This window comes from Amaranthus tricolor, chromosome 10 (assembly GCF_026212465.1).
Source record: "Amaranthus tricolor cultivar Red isolate AtriRed21 chromosome 10, ASM2621246v1, whole genome shotgun sequence".
Lineage (NCBI taxonomy): Eukaryota > Viridiplantae > Streptophyta > Magnoliopsida > Caryophyllales > Amaranthaceae > Amaranthus > Amaranthus tricolor.
The window spans coordinates 17,992,336-18,005,003 of NC_080056.1; positions in this window are offsets into that span (position 1 = coordinate 17,992,336).

Here is a 12,668-nt window from a genome sequence, read left to right on the forward strand (position 1 = left end):
TTAGGGGAACAACAAATAGAATTGCCTACACAAAAAATAGGAACATTAAATACAATCGAAGGGAATATATATATATATATATATATATATATATATATATATATATATATATATATATATATATATATATATATATATATATATATATATATATATATATATATATATATATATATATATATATATATATATATATATATATATATATATATATATATATAAATATATAGATATATAACTAAAAATGAAAGTTGATTTAATAATCCTTGCGTTGAGACGAATCAAACAAGATTTCCATTTGATTATATTTTAACTTATAGATTAAGAATAAAATACAGAGTAAACTATGAATAGTGTCAAAAAACAAATGAGAGAAAGTCACTGAAACAAATGTACTAGAATAGAAACTCGTGCAACGCATGATTCTTTTTAATATGAATTAATATAAAAAATATTAGTTTTAATTAATGATCTAATTATATATATATATATATATATATATATATATATCTTTATCTTATTCAAATATGTCTATTCAGATATAACTACTTTAATCTCTAAGGAAGAGAGGGAGTAGTTCCTTTAAAATTGATATTGATTATGATATTCCCATAATGCGTATTATTAATAGCAATCTCAATAGGACAAATGGAGTATATAGGAGTAATTATTGAGATGAAATACCACTCAAAAACGGTAATACCCCTATTCCATAAGACTTGTATAATTTCGGCTTGATACAAGTATTAAGGAAAAAAATTGGTTGATAACAAAATAATATTATTTTTCTTAAATAATGATAAATAAAAGTGTATAAATATAATGATATATACATTATGAATTAATTTGGGATAACATGACAATTAATAAGTTGCTTTATATCATATAAATACTTGTACATTATGGTGTTTAATTACTAGCTAGCTATACATTAAAATAAATTTATAGCCTAAAATGATATTAAGTTAAAAACTAATATTTAATTCCTATTTATTAATTGATATAGTTAATATTTTAGAGGCTTTAGTATTATAAAATAATCAGATTAGTACCTATGTGATGCACAGATTCTAATTTTGTGTCCTATTGTTTATAGATATTTAAAAAAATTGGTATTTTGATAATTATTTATTAGTCTCTAAAATAATAAGAAAATTAACCAAATATTTTTTGGAAAAGAATTGTATATTACATTGCATATTGTAGTTGTACTTTTTTAACTATGTATATATATGCAAAGTACGTGTACTAATGGAAAAAAAATCTTATATGGAAAAAAAAAAATTAACTATGTATATATATTTATATATATATATAATGTATTAGTTATAATATTCAGATAAAAATATATACACATAAAACAAATAAATTAAAATAAAAGAGCTGGAAATATTATATATAAAACTAAAGTTTATTTACAAAGTCATAAAAATTACATATATTTAATCATTCATTTGGAGGAGTTAGAGGAGGGGGTGGATTCAAATTGAAATGCGATTCAATGAATTTCAAAAAGAGTTCTCGTTCTCTTGTTAATTGTTCAGTCAGCCTTTGATGAGTCTCATAGGCAGTCTGAGCATTTCCTCTTCGTATCGCTTCCCATAATTGATTATTGAACTCCATTTGTCGGGCTTCTAAATCCGCAAACCTTTGTTGTATAATGGCATCATAATCAGGTTGTGCAGGCTGAGAAGACGGAAAATCTGTTGGCTCAGGAGCATAAATAATTTGAGAGACGGACCCAACCCCAAATACCTCTTTGCTTTTTTTGTTTTTTTTTGTTTGAACCGCTTTCTACGTTTTTTATAGCATCCAACCAAATTTGACTTGGGTCGCGAGTTGGATGCTCCTCCATCAAAGAACGATATTCATCCTTCAATAAAACAAAGAAATCAATTACTAATAAATAAAATATTAATTGATACTAAAAATAAATAAATAAACAAGTTTAATAGATTATTACATTAATTTTTTGTGGCTTGCTATTCGTCCATTCGGAACAATCCCCTGTTTCATTGTCAAAGACCCCATGTGTTCGTGTAAATATTTCATAGGCTGTTGGTCTTTGACCTTTTGATTGTTCCTGAAATATTAAAAAAAAACGACTTAAAATTAAACAAAAGATAATAAAAAAATTCAATATAATACTACTTAATTGACTAAATACTCACCAAATCCCGCGTTGTTCTGGCTTGCGGGATTGAGCCACCTATATGGGTGGCTTCAGCTTTGTCTCTTCCTCCACGTCTATTGGAGGAATTCCTAGCCGAAACGGCTTTATTATCTGGGCGTTCCCAATCAGCCTTCCATCGCGCCCAGGTCTCATTATCGATGGAAGGAGGTTTAAATTCAGGCTTGCTTTTCAACGTCCTGCGCCATTTGAAAAGCATATCCGAATAGCGCTTTGCGGCTTTTTCCTCCCATGACCTTCGAACGAAATGTTCGAGACAAGGGTCCCATTTGTATTGTTTCTAAATACATAAATGTTTCATCAAATAAAATACTTAAAATAATTTATATATAAAAAAGTCTAAAAATAAACAACAAAATAATAATTTTACCTTAAATTCATTAAAATAAAAATCTTTGGTGGGTTTGGTCACACCCTTCCAACTACTACCTTTGACATCTTGTCTATAATTAAAGGTAGCCCTTATTTTGGATGCAATGGTGTTCCCGGATATCGGATTAAATCTTACAATAATTAACAAAATTAGTTTACAATGAAATTTTAATATTGAAAAAATATTAATGATAATAAGATGATAAAAACATTTACTTGTTTATGGTAGGTAGCCATGGAAGATTCGGACGAGGATCGTCTCCATCGTCCTCTTCCATATTATGTATGGAATCACTTGGAGTATTTTCACTACTCCCATGAACTAGGTTATTGTTGTCTTCGTCGCTATTGTTGTCGTTGCTAGTGGACAAATTATTCAAAAAATAGTTGCTAGCCCAATCACTAGGGTCGCTGCTCATTTTGCCTATAATATTTATTTCAAACCCTAATATTATTTTCAACTAAAATAAATCTTATCTATACCAGAAAATGTCCCAATTTTATCTATATAATGAATTATTTCATCCCAAACTAAACATTACTACGTATACTATTAAAGTAATTCGAAAATTACATTTAAAAATTTTTTTAAAAAAAAACTGTTTTAATTAACATTAGACATGATCAAAAAACCAAAAATAAAAAAAAATAAAAAAATTTCAAAACTAGATAATAACATCATATTAAAAATAAATTATTCTATAATTCCAAAGTTACATTCTAAAAAAAAGAAATCTAGAAAAATATAACATAAAACATGCTCAAAGTATACCATAATTCATAATCAAAAATATAAATTACTCCGAAAAATACATAAAAATAACATTAAACATGCTCAAGTTATACCATAATTTGAAAATGTTAAAAACATACAAAAAATGACGAAACAAAATAATAACATTAGACATGCTCAAAATATACCATAATCCGAAATTAAAAAAAAAACATACATAATTCAACATAAACATCATGAAATAACAAGAAAAAACATGTTGAAGATGACAATGTACTCCATAGCTCGAAATCAAACATAAAAAAAAAAACATTCAAACATAATTTATCATCATAATCATCAAGAACATTGAAATAATTCAAAAAAATAAACAATAAACACTAACCTTGTAATAAGAAGATGAGTTTTTTAGAGTTGAAGATGAGTAGTAACCACAAAATGATGAGGAAAAAGATTAAGAGAGAAAAGAAAATTAATAGAGAATGAGATGAATGGAGGAAAAGAAAATTCAGAGGTGAAGTATAAGGAAAATGAATAAGTATGGAAATGAGGATACAGTTGTAGGAAATGAGGAATTAGGGCATCATATTACAAATTTTTCTTCTGAAGTGGGCGACCATGAAGGCGGTAGCTGCTTCGTCGCCAACTGCAATGACAAGACTACACTGCTTGACTTTTTAGTCTGACGACCATCAACTCGGTCGCTGGTTCGTCGCCCCTGCTTTGACAAGACTACACTGCTTGACTTTTCAGTCTGGCGACCATCATCTCGGTCGCTAGTTCGTCGCCAGCACCTCGGTAATAATTATCTTTGCGTGCTGCAGTGTGCAAAATATATATCACGTGAGCTGGCGACGAGTTATGTGGTCGCTGGTTCGTCGCTGCCTGCTTTGATAAGACTAGACTTTTTGACTTTTCAGGCTGGTTCGTCGCTAACGCCTCGAAAATGAAAACCTTTGCGTGCTGCAGTGGGGAAAAATTCGGCTGCTATTATTATTATTACCGTTGTTATTATTATTATTATTATTATTATTATTATTATTATTATTATTATTATTATTATTATAATTATTATTATTATTGTTATTATTATTATTATTATTATTATTATTATTATTATTATTATTATTATTATTACTGTTATTGTTATTATTATTATTATTATTATTGTTAAAATCATTATTATTATTATTAATATTAATATTATTATTATTACTATCACTGTTTTTATTTATTATTAGTATTGTTATTATTATTATTATTGATATATATTTATTATTTTGTTGTTGTTGTTATCATTATTATTACTACAAAATATTAATAATTCGGAAGATTATAATTAAATTGTATTAAATATTACAAAATATTAAATAATTACATATAAAAAATTAAATTAATCTTCATCACTAAAATAGTCGTCGTTCTCAACATCTTCATCTTCGGATTGTTCGTTTTCTGATTGTACAAGATCCACATCTTCTTCAGTATCTTCATCATTATCATGCACCTGTTGAACAATTTCGCCAGATGGATCAAGAAGCAGTGTTTGAAAAACATCTTCTTCAATTTCAATACGGTCCCTATTTTCTTCTTGGAAAACAGCATCTTTGGATTCCTGTTCTACTTCTTTGTCAAATTTATTTTGTTTGACTTTGCAAACCGCTCTCCAATCTTTTAAATTTTGTGTTGTACTCGGATATGGAAGATAATATACTTGACATGCTTGACTTGCCAACACAAATGGATCATATAAACGATACGAGCAACCTTGATGTATGTCAACTAACTTATATTGTTTATGAATATTTGTTCCGCGACTATTTCCAGTAGTAGTTGGGTCATACCAATGACATTTGAACAACGTTACTCTTTTGATAGGTATCCCCGGGTATTCAACCTCTACGATTTCAAGCAATTGCCCGTAAAAATCTTCTTCGTCACGACTGTTGCCAGCAGCTTTGACGCACACTCCACTACCGTCTGCTAATTTATTTGATGCATGAAGTACTGTATGGAATCTATATCCGTTTGTGTAACAGACATTGTAACTCCGAGCATGTTTAAGTGGTCCTTCAGCCATCTGCTTCAAAATGTTACTGTTCACTCGGTTATCGAATGATCCTTGTCTTGCCTGTCAGATAAATGGAAATAACTTTATGAATTTAATTAACGTAATATTGACATACATACATAATAACTAACGTAATAGATGAACAACATACTGCAATTCTGAACGCATTTGTGAAATTCTCTTGCACAAACGCTTCAATCCTCTGACTTGACCAATTCGGTTAATGTCTTTGAATTGAACTTTTAAACTCAGATACAAATACATCCACCTCTGGAAAGTTCATTAGCACGTATCTATGTGCAATCTCGTAATCTCTTTCATCCAAAATATATGCTTTTCCTTTTCCATAAAATCTTATTGGATGACTGAAGATTGTGAATACACCAGTTACAATATTGTTGTAACTTCCATCGTCATCCCTAGGAAGGTCTCTGACCCTGCATCGCACATGTGGCTCAAAATAATAGGAAACAAAATGTGATGCTTCCTCGGTTAAATATTCGTTGCATATCGACGCTTCAACTTGAGCTTTATTTTTCACATTCAGTTTCAAATGTCTAAGGTACCTGTACGGAAAAATTAGTTCATCGGTAGAATAATGAAAAAATTAATTACATATGATTTATATACCTCTCAAATGGATACATCCATCTGTATTGGACCGGTCCTGCAATTCTAGCCTCATATGGCAAATGGATAGGAAGGTGTTCCATGCTATCAAAGAATGTGGGCGGAAAGATAGTCTCTAGTTTGCAGATGATAACCGGAATATATGCTTCTATCTTCCTCAAATCCTCCACACATATCTTTGTGGTTGTCAAACTTCTAAAATATAAGCTCAATTCAGTAAGAGCTTCCCAAACCTTCACCGGTAGCAATTCTCTGAATGCAATTGGAATTAAGCGTTGCATGAAAACATGACAGTCGTGACTTTTCATGTCGAACAATTGATGCTTGGCCATGTCAATATTCCTTGCCATATTGGACACATAACCATCGGGAAATCTGATACTCTTCAACCATTGAAGCAAAGCACATATCTGTTGTCCATTTAATGTATAGGAAGCTTTAGGAATAGACGTACTTGTATATAATCATAATAACATGTTACATGAATTATTATTAATTATTAATTCTATAAAGGTTTGAGAATACATGAACCTATAGGATGCAATTCTCAACGTATACCAAGTTCATGCAGATCGTGTCTACCCTTGATGTGATCCTTTGTTTTACTTGGCACACACAACAAAGTGTTGAAAATGTTATCAAAAACATGCTTATCTATGTGCATAACATCCAAATTATGTCGAATCATGTTAGCTTTCCAATATGGCAAATCCCAGAATATGCTCTTCTTCTTCCATCCAGTAGAGTACTTACTAACCTCTTTATTATGTTCCGGTGCATCTTCTTCATTGACTCTCAAAAAACCAAACTGGTCTAATTTATCAAGTAATTCAAGTCCAGTCCGAATAATAGGTGGGTCTCTTTTCTCAACAATGCCTGATCTGAAATTTGTTCAATTTCTCCTATAGGGATGACTTTTATCTAAAAACCTTCTATGACAGTCAAACCAACACACCTTTTTGCTATGCGTAAGGTAGAAGGCTTGTGAATCATCCATGCAGTAAGGGCAAGCATATCGGCCCGCAACTCCACCCGGACAACATCGACTAAGTTGGAAAGTCATTGATTGTCCACATTAAAGCTGCTCGTAGTTGGAAATTCTTCTTTCTTGACACATCAAATGTACAAATACCCTCCTCCCACAACATATTCAGCTCTTGTATTAGTGGTTGAAGATATAATTCAATGTTGTGCTTTGGATTACTCGGCCCAGGGACAATCACGGTCAAGAACATATACGGCTTCTTCATGGACATCCATGGCGGAAGATTGTATGGTGTTAAAATGACACGCCACGATGAATACTGTTGACCCGAACTTCCAAAAGGGTTAAAACTATCTGTACACAGACCAAGCCGCACGTTTCGAGTCTCCAATGCAAAGTTTGGATGCATGTCGTTAAATGTCAACCACGCTTCAGCATCGACGGATGTATCATCTCTCCATCCTTAATACGGTGCTCTGCATGCCACCTTATATGCCTAGTTGTTGCCTCTGAAGCATACAATCTTTGTAATCAGAGGCCTAGGGGAAAATAATGAAATTGTTTCCGCGAAACCTTATCACCCTTACTGTTTCTTCTCCATCTAGAAGTTTCACAAATGTAACAGCAAGTTGCATTCGCATTATTCCCCCAATATATCAAACATCCGTTAGGACAACAATCTATCTTCTCAACGGGTAATCCAAGGGCAGCTATTTGTTTTTTCGTTTCGTAGAAGTTGTTTACCATCGTATTCTCTTCTGGTAACACTTCGTTCACAATACCACAAATATCGTCGTAACACCTCTCAGTGAGACGATGGTCTGTCTTCAGGTTTGTAAGTCGACCAATAATAGACATCTTGGTGTGATTTTTACAACCTTCATATAAAGGACTATTTACAGAATTTAACATTTCAAAGAACTGTTGACACTGTGGGTTTGGATATTCGTCAACGTGTACCGGTGGTTCATTATCTACTGACACTACATTATACTGTGAGGGAAGAAAGTGATGGTAATTGTCTGGAAACACACTAGCTACTGCATCATGCACCATTTGTGAGTATGGATTTGGATTGTTTGACGATTGCTCTCCGACTTCCGCGACAACATCAGATGTTGTTCCTATCTCTGTGTTCTGATGATATTCCCACTCATTGTAATTTTCAACAAACCCCCTTCTCATTAGATGTTCTCTTATTTCATCTGGTTCCTTATAACAACAATTTTTACACTTTTTACAAGGACATCTAATCTCAGAACTCATGCTTTGTGTACGAGCAAATTCTAAAAACTCTTCCAACCCTCTTATAAATCTTAAAATAAACTTTCCATTTTTTCGTCGGTTGTACATCCAACTTCTTTCTTGCCTAGAACTCATTTTTAACACCTAAATATAATATAATAATATAATTATTCAACTGATCAATAAAGTAAGTTAATGACAATAAAAATATATAAAACAATTCATGAAAATAACAATATATGATAATAATATAATTATTCTAATAACAATTATTAAGGAAAATTAATGACAATAAACATAAAATATAAAACAATAAAAAAATATAAAAAAACTCAATTAAATAACAAACGAAATAAAATATATACAAATTAAATAATAAAAATAAATCAAATTAATGACAATAATAATTAAATATAAACAATAACAATAAATAAAACAACTCATGTAAAGATAAAAAAACAAGCTAGATAATAGACTAAGAAAATCACTAACCTCTTCTAATTCTTTAGCTACCGAAATATACAATACACAACAATTCTGCGCGTTATTTATAGAAAATAGGGCGATAATACCGAGATGACAAACGCATCGCCATCTTCTCAAATTTGAAAAGCAGTGGCGACCAAATGGCTTCCAACCAACCATCGCCTATAATTATTAAAATAAAAAAATTACGTTCTACATGGCAAGGGATTGGCGACCAAGCACTTAAGGTCGCCAATGAAGTTTAAAAAAATAAATTAAAAAAATTATCTTGGCGTCTAACTGGCGACCACATAGGCCGTCGCTAAATATTAAAATAAAAATGTAAAAGATACTGTCTCCATAGGCGACCAATTGGCGACCACATTACCCGTCGCTATGTATTTAAAAAAACAATAAAGAAATTAAATGCTCGTGGCGACGGAGTGGCGACCATATTTCCCGTCGCCAGTTTGCATTTCCATTATGCGACGTCTCCTGCCGTCGCCTTTCTAAATTTGACTATGTTTTGCAAGTTAATGGTGTGAAAAAGTCCTCAAAACGTTAACTTAACTAGATAATCCCCGTGTGATGCACAAGTTTTTTTTTTCATTTTATTATTTTTCATTATTGAAAAAACAACGAAAATAAATTGTAAATTATTGATTATTGATTTTCAATCAATTATTAATAGCATATAATAGTTGATCTTTACTAAGTAACCATAACAAACTATGTAAATAATAAATTGTCATGTTGATAAATTGTTTTGAACACATTTTCCAATTTAATGTAAATGAAATATTTTAAATGATGATAACATTAATATATTAAAAAAAAATTTAAATAATAATACAAATATAAAATCAAAAACAACTTGTCTTGTTTGAGACTATCTCAATATTGACGCGGACCCATGTAATTAACTCAATTATCTTATTGATTACTATAAGATTATAAGTGATAAATTATTATTTTTGGTTTCCAAAACAAAAGCTAGCAAATTATTATTACATAGAACAAATTTTTTGGTTCGAAAATAAAAGCTAGCAAATTATTATTGTGTATTGAAGAATGAAAAGTCACATATACATCCCACTAAGAAAATTTAATGAAAGCTAATAAAATGATAAGCCATATATTTTCCACTTAACACTTTATTAGCAAATAATGACATCCATGATAAATGGAGGCAAAAAATTTCTTAAAAAGTTGACAACTCATCACTTTTTAAGTTTGCTTTATTTTGCTTTAGTATAATGTATAGATAGAGATTATGATGTCATTCGCACCTATTCCAAGTCTAACTATTTCAAAACTATAATATGTATACTAATAAGTGTTGCAAGCCAAGTTTTAGATAAAACAAATTAAGTTTGAATTAGTTTTTCCAAGTTAGTGACTAAAATAGTTTTTAAAATGGCTACTTAACAAGTAATTTAAGTAATTTCACATATATTCCAAATTTTACAAAGCCTAACCATTTTAAAACTATAACTATATTAATTAGTGTTGCACGCCAAGTTTCATTTCAATCAAATCAAATTTAAATTACTTTTTGTAAGTTAGTGGCATAAAAAGAGGGTATTTGCCTAACTCATCCTCCCTTCATCATCTTACCAACAAAATTTTATGTCTTGATTAGAGGTGTTCAACGGGCAAGTCGGAGTAGATCGGGTTAAAATTTAAATGTTCATATAATAATTTTTTATTCTACTTTATGGCTCGTTGGGTCGACACTCCAATGTATATAATAATATCATATAAATATAAAAAGTGGTACATATTTTTTCGCAACAAATTCCTTTATGCAACCCGGCCCGGACCGACCTTTTACACCAAGGCCCATTAATAATCCGACCCGTTATTGATCCGACCCGCTAATGACCCGTTAAAATGTGACCCAACCCTTGACTTGTTGGCTCGACTCGCCTCGTTAAACAACTCTAGTCTTGATTAAAATCCCCTTCACATCTCTTACTAATTATTATTCTCTTCCATATGAGAGAACACTTTTTCTTCATGCACATTTTGTGAAATCATGTTTTCATTGTGAACTCCCTCCTCATTATGCCAAACTCAAACATGATATTGAGGCCTAAATCCACATTAAAGTATATGTTCTCTAAGGATCTCAATGCTATTGAGATTTGATACATTGCCATACTTGACACATGAGCAATAGAAATTAAAATTTTCCATTCTAGCTAACTTGATGTTCAACAATAATATTACAACAATGAAATATAAGATTCAATGCTACTATACATACAAGATTGATCTTTTGCAATTCTAATTGAAAAACGTGAAAATTTGAGAGATATAATCTTTAAGTAATAGTGAGTATTTTTTAATAAAGGATTATATAAGGATTAATAATTTGCAATGAAAAAAACAAAATCAACCATAAAGACAAAAAATTTAAGTTGTAATGAGTAATTTTTCAATTATGGAATGTTTATAAATAAGTTGTATTGGTGCAAACAAAACCAACCATTATTCTTGTCCAAAATGATTATCGAACTCGGTGTATTCCGCTTATAAAAGTTATGATTAAGGTCTATAGAAGAAAGGAAGACGGTAACTCATACCCATAAAAGAGGATGCAGCCAAAGAGTCCCTCAGCTTAAGAAAGATCATCAGAAAAGTCCTTAGAAAAGGAGGTTTTTACAACGAAAAGGACCAAGTGAAACTGAATTCGTAAGCTCGCAACTAACCACACAAGCTTGGCCCTTAATCATAAAATTAAAAGTAAATATAAAAAATTATTAATAAATTAAAAATAACTAGGTACAAATGAGTAAAAGAATGATCAATAAAAAGGCAAAGAACAAGAATACCCATCGATATTCGAGAGAGTATCAATAGTCTAAGACATGAATAAGACGCCTCCAACTAGCCTTATCCTTAGTCAGGTCCTCAAAGAGGTGGAACTTATGCAAATTAATTTTTCAGCAACTTTCCTGAGAGATCGTCTTTGTAAGTGACAACTCTCCCAGGCCCAACCCAACTGTTTAAAAAAAGAGAAAAACCCTAAAAACTGACGCGCGCGTTTGACCCTATTTGGAGTTAGTGTTATAACCTAATAAATTTGGTGTTATAACCTATTGAAGTTGGTCTTATAACCTATTGAAGTTGGTCTTATAACCTATTAAAGTTGGTATTTGGAGTTCGTGCTATAACCTATTAAAGTTGGTATTTGGAGTTGGTATATATATTATAACCTATTTCGAGTTGGTGTTATAACCTATTAAAGTTAGTATTATAACCTATTAGAGTTGATATTTGGAGTTGGCATTTTAACATATTAAATTATTATTTTAACCTTAAGTTGTAAACCTATTAAAGTCGGTATTATAATCAATTAAAGTTGGTATATTAACCTATTGAAGGTGGTGTTTTAACCTGTTGTAGTTGGTTAAAACGCCAACTTTAAAAATCAACTTCAACAGGTTAACATACCTTTAGTTTAAAACACTAGCTTTATTAGGTTATGATACCAATTCTAATAGGTTATAAATAAAAACTTCAATAGGTTATAAAGCCAACTCTAAATAGGTTATAATACTAATTCCAAATATCAACTTTAATAAGTTATAACACTAATTTCAAATACCAACTTTTATAGGTTATAATACCAACTCTAATAGGTTATAATATCAATTTCAATAAATTATAATACCAACTCCAAATAAGGTTACACAACGCGCTTTTTTTTGGTAGTTGCTTTTTAGTATTAATAGGCCAGCCCATTTAAAACGCTCTTTTATAAGACTGTCTCAAGTAAGAATTTGTGTTATTTTTTTATTTCTTCCTCCCAAGTTCTCCCAGCTTTTATCGCCTTCTCTTACAAACAAAATGAAAATGTTTTTTTATGGACAATTAATATAAACCTACTTGTTATAACAATGTAGACAACTGTTTAAAAACAGAATTGAGTATATGTTAATAATGAAGACATATTTAAACAAGTCATCCT